The sequence below is a fragment of the Phalacrocorax carbo genome, chromosome 1, assembly GCF_963921805.1.
Source record: "Phalacrocorax carbo chromosome 1, bPhaCar2.1, whole genome shotgun sequence".
Lineage (NCBI taxonomy): Eukaryota > Metazoa > Chordata > Aves > Suliformes > Phalacrocoracidae > Phalacrocorax > Phalacrocorax carbo.
In genome coordinates this window covers 84399297-84405296 of record NC_087513.1, presented here as the reverse complement: position 1 = coordinate 84405296, position 6000 = coordinate 84399297, and positions in this window count along the sequence as shown.

Genomic DNA, 6000 nt, shown 5'->3' with positions numbered 1-6000 from the left:
CAAGCTGGCACTGCAGATTTGCATAAATGGGGATAAAAGTGAGGAATGCAGGTCTGTATAAGCTCAAAGATGACAATATGAGATAACTGCAAATAGAAAAACCAAAAAGGGAACAACCCTGAATATTCATTTGTGATTTGAACACAAACTCAGTCTAAGCTTATCATGAGCAGTGGATTCACGCTTGATTGGCTTGAAAGGGCCAAGCATGGGGCATAAGAAAGAAGTAAAGACAGAAGCCACACACTCTGACTCAGCACCAGTTGGCAGGTGGACTGATAGCCCAGCCATCAGCAGGGTTGCCCCCGATGCTGACTGCCAGGGAAGACACGATTTGACCCAGCGCAGATCAAGTGTGGTGAGGATGTTCCTGGGGAAACTAATACCAGAGGGATAGCTCATAGGACATGGGTGATAGTGATAATTCATGTACCCATGTTATTTGAAATTAGGCTTTAAAACATCGATTGATTGTAAATATCTGTCTAGGTGCAGTAATGAAGAACTAAGTAAATGTGTTACTTTTTTTACTTGGCATACTTTTCTTCTGCGTGATTGCTTGGTTAGTCTCAGAATCCAAAAGAAATCCCAGATGCTCCTCTGTTGGTTTGTCACACTTACACTGAGTTGGAATAGAACATGATTTAAGAGATCAGGGATAGCTTGTAATACTTCTGCTTGTTGCATTTTAAAATATAATGGTGCATGATAAGGAGGATGCAATGTTCAGTTTATGTGAATTGCACTTTTTTTTGTTGCAATAAGTGGTGCTACCCTTGAAGTCCACAGTAGGGCACAAACCTTCATTGGTCTGACCCTACACTGTGTAACGTGTAGTTGATAGGCCATTAAGGATGCCTTACACCCTGCTTGTTCTTCATTTGCAGCTTCAGTGAGCTGTCCCAGTGTCCCTGCTTTCCCTTGCTTCCTGGCAGTATATAGCAAAACAAGTCCTGTGCTGTCCTTTCAGTTTAGAAGAGATAAAGTTGTTGGTTTTCCTTATCCTTTACCACATCACTGCAGACTATATGTAGTAGATTGGCATGGCCCACATGCAAAGAGCGTTAGACCTCTTCTGTCCTCCTTTTCAAATGAAAACGGTAGTGTGCTACGCTCACCCCGTTGTTTAAAACCTAGCAACACTTAAAGGTAAATGATCTGAGCGGTTTTAGAGCAGGCATGCAAGTGAGACTCAACCCCTCCAACACGGGATTGGAAAAGGGCTGTCTGCAGATCCCAGAGATTTCTGAGCTGCTCTGCTCCTTGTCCACCAACAGGTGTCACTTTTCTAAAACTAGAAGCCATAGGACTTGCGTTTAGGCAAGTTCTCTTTATTTTTTCTCTTTATTTTTTTATTTTAAAATTATGGTTATGATTTCTTCTGTGCTTCTGCACATGACTTTTTATTATTTGGTAATTTATTTTCTGTGATATGTGCTGTCCTTTTTAGGTCACAGATGCAGATCTTTAAGAAGACTAAACAGCACTTTTTAGTATAGACATCTCTTCTGATTCAGTCTATCGCTGTTTTTACTGATCATAGCCCATCAGCCTGCTTTCAGTTCATAGGAAGTTAGTAAAATTCATTTTAATTAAGATATTAATTAGCTTTCCAAAAGCAAAATTATTTTAAAATACCCAGACAGATGTCATCAGCTGCTTTCATTTTGTTCTTCCCTTGCTTTACCTTTAAAAGCAATTAAGATTGCTGGACAGATGTATGTTTAGACATTCAGGTTTTCTATTTCTTTGCATCTTGTTATCCAGTGAGCATCTCTAATGCATGCATGCTAACACCACCAGAAAGGATGGGCAATTCCTGTTTTTTTTTCCTTAAAACACAGCAGCATTTTACTACGCTTGGAAATTGTAGTGTTTTGTAATCTGTTATAATAACTGCTGTAAAGTGCCATATAAAAATAACACCAATAACAGTAATTACAGATGGCAATTGCCAGGTTGATTCTGCTGTACTTTTACTAAATTTTATTTTTTTTTAGTTTTTATTGGTGTTCAGTCTGTTTTCTAATAATTCTTAATACTGTAATGTGGAAGGGCCAGGAGGGAAGACAAGGAATTGAGAGGCTTTGACTCGTTTGAGACACTGTCATGGAGAATTTGCACTACCATGTTAATAAGGGAGGCACTAGGAGTCAAGATCTTCCCCTTCTCTGTGTGACCGTATCCAGTAGTTGCTTCCTCCTAATTGACAGGACAGACATACAGCTCAGTCTTCTGCAGCTTCCTGCAATTCTTGTTAGACATGGGCATTCTCTATCCCTGCTGTGTCTTCTCTTCTCTCTCTAGAAAGATGAGTTTCCCTGTAGTTGTGTTTGCTTCGAGTCTAATGAGTACACTTCCTTCTCTCCACACTGAAATGGTTAATACAATGGAAATGGAGAAATTGTGACTACATAGAAATTGAGAATTCTGTTATATGGTGATAATTGCATTCAGTTAAGAGAGAGTTAAAATCCTTCCCAAGACAGCCACACCTTGTTCTGCTCAAGAGCCGGGGTGCACCTATCCTTTCATGGGTCTGGAGTCTAGGATGTTAGCTTTCGAATCCTGTGATAAGAAGAAGGGTGGGGCCTGAAATAAGGGTTGGTTTTTACTGAATTTACTTAAAACCTAGTCCCGTAGGGAGGTCCTCAGGTAGAATATGAGTTGCTGAAACTATCCACCTGATTTTCTTCTCCCCTACACCATGGTCAGTGTATCAGTATAGGTACATTAGTATCAAATGCACAGAGCCACAAAAAAAAACTTAAGTATTTTCCCAAGCTGTGTTACTACTTTGTTGCATGATTCCTGGTACGTAGACCTCGTATTTGCCTTTAAATATAGGACTTGTTCAAACCCAGGGAAATAAAGCCAGAATTCAGACTAAACCAGCAAACGAGCACTAAATTACTGGGCAATGTAGTTTTCATCCTATGTTAATCAGCAACTTTGACTTGTAAATAATATGTAAAACAACAGTGGAGTCTCACTCGAGTTTGGGTGAAAAACAGGAGCTTCTGGGCATGTCCAGAGGAAAAGCAATGTCATTCTTGATCAGGTTGCTGTTTCTGAGCACTCTGGGACTTGTGACAAAGCCAAATCAAGAATGCTGCTTCTCCAGGATTTCTTCATTTTCCTGTATTTGCATGCCAAGGATTTGCTTTCAGGGTAGCCAAATATGAAATGCATGTGAAGACTAGGGAATGCTGCTCCAATGTTGGCACGGGATGCTGCCAGGGAAAAGGCCAGGCCTGCCCTGGAGCAGCAACTTCCATAGGTGTTGTGCTCCAAATCAGCCTTGTGAATCCTGAATGTCAGGAACTGGGTGGGACTGGGTCATACGCTCTACCTCAAAACCTTCCTATTTGCACAGTCACAGCAGCCCCAGCTCAGCAGAAGAGAATTTTGCTGAAGAGCTAAGCCAAACTTTCAAACTGAGGGAGCCTAAATAGAGCATGCATCACCTGTAGACCACAAAGGGCTTGGCAGTCAAGGTCAGTACTACTCTCTGTACTTCATAGGTGGGAAAACAGGTGAAACAAAGCTACAGAAATGGGAAATTATTTTCCTGAGATCACACAGCAGTGTGGATCAGGGAACTAGGGCATGAATCTCCTGGGCTCAGATCTGCTCTCATAGGTACTGTGTGACTTAAACTGACAGTTATTCCAGGGGAGCTGGTTGTCTCCCATCACTTCTGCTGTTTGTCCCCCTACCACACCTTTTAATACTAAGCAAGGGCTTATAGATCCTAAACAGAGGTAGAAAAGTACAATTTTGGAATACCATCTTGCAGCAGTTGTGAGTAGGCCTGTACATATCCAATTAGGAACTAAAACATGAACCACATGTTTGAATTGTGATGTGTGTTGTGTTGATAAGGTCTTTTCATTTTCTGGCTATTTCCATGTAAACCACCTCTACCAGGCAAGTTCCTGGTAGACTTTCTGGACCCTCTGGCATTCTCCCTCTCCAAATAAATTGTTAATGGGAAAGTGAATACCTTTATTTCGCTGTTTTCCTCCACGATGCCTAGCAGAATTTGTTGAAACAGTCACTTTCTTTTCTGCCATCATCTTGATCTACTTGTTACTTCTGTTTAAATGGTAAATCGTGTGATAACAAGGCCAAGCAAGCAAATAAAAAAGAAAAATCCCAAATCCCTGAAAAAGTTGTGTCCACAAAACTGCTTACAGTAAATTATTCCTGTTTGTTTGGAGTTCCAACTAGACCACAAAGAAATGACCCCACAGGGTTGTTACAGCTGTTTTGTATTGCTGAGCCATGATGTAATGAATGTTGGTCTTCTCTCCACCAGATAGGAGTGACCTGAAGATGAAACCTGCTGCCGCCTGTGAGCTGTTAGTGGACCGTGTTGGATCATGGGACTTCACTGGCAGTTTTGTTCCTTGTGAGCTCCTACTTTTTGGAGATGATGTCTGCCCTGTGCTTGTGAGTTCTAAGAAGCAGGTTCTGATTGCCATTTCACAACATGGGAAGGGCCAGATGGTGGTTGTTTCCCATGAAGGAATCTTGTAGGACTCCAAGTTTTCCTGGTTCCTCAGAAATGCTGTGGAGTGGCTTAAGCCTTCCCCTGAGGCCCTGGTTGGGGTCTGTCCTCATTTGGATTCCTTCTCCCAGCTGCTGCTCAGGGCTGGCACCAAAGTACTCTAGGGATGCTTATGACAGCATGCAGGCCCAAGACCTGGTTAGCTTTATAAAGTGGGGTGGAGGGCTGCTCACTGGTGACTGCCTGGCACTGGGCTAGTTGACATCGCAAGGAGAAGGTCCTGTCTGAAATCCCTGGGAACCAGGTGACCAGCATGGCCGGCATGACCTTCACAGGAAATGCTGTGGAGACATGCATCCTTAGAGTTGCCAGGAAGATTCCCAAGATCCTGTTAATGGTCCTGTGAGTATCTGAATTGCTCTCTATTTAAACAGCTGATCAGGTTATGCAGGTGAGTTGTTTATAGAAGATCCTTGAGGTGAGAGATATGAGGGTGATGGCGAATGCTGGTTCTTTAATAGCCAGGGTGGGATGCAACTGTTGTCTTCCAGTTTAAGGGGGACCTTTGTGCTCTTTGCAGTTGGAAAGAACAGTGTCTTTGTTTCCAGGGCAGCTGACCCAGGCCTGGGGAATTCATTCACGGGGAAGGACATGAGGGGAGCCATCTTTCAGAGCAGTCTGTCTGACCAAATGTGCCTGAGTGCACACACAGTGGCATGCGGACAGGAGGAAGAACTCCTCTCCCCACGTGTGTACATTCAGCACAACTTTTCCACAGTTCAAAACCAGGTTGGAGGTGGAGCACCAGGCCAGCTCTTTTGGTCAGGTTCTGGCTGGCAGCTGCTAAACCTGTTTAGCCTGTTACTTGCAGAAATTCACCTTCTGCAAGTGAAACCCTGGGGCTGGCGCAGAGCTCTGGGAGGTGGGCTGGATGCCACCTTTCTTCTCAGCTTCTGACACAGGCTGCAGGCAGGAAATCTCCTTGCTCTCAATTTGTTTGGGATTCCAGCCTGGCCCCTTTGGTCCTGGAGCAGCAGGTGTAAAACTCAGGGCTCTTGTGGCTCGCATCACACAGCCGACCAGACAGTGGAGCCCTGGCCATCGATCTGCCATCTTTCTCCACTTCCAATGGGGGAGCCAGGCTGTGCCTCCCCCCCTTTCTGCCGAGTTACACAAGGCACAGCGGGTTCTCTGAGGAGCATGAGCGCTGCTGTGCTTTCTCTGTGTGGCATCTTCATTTCACTGCAGTGGAAGCTGCAACAATTACAATAAAATTCCCTGCAAGTCTTTCCTTCACAGCTTTTTCCTTGTGGATATATAATACTAAATTTCTAATATATTCAAACAAATAATTGGATCTGATACTTTCTGGATGCTCAATTTGTTTCTCAGTAAAGGTAGTAGAAAGCTCTGCTGTTGAATTTGGCAAAGTGCTTAGGACACAGCTAGTAAATTAAGTTACTTGAAGTTTGCTGATTGATTCTTGT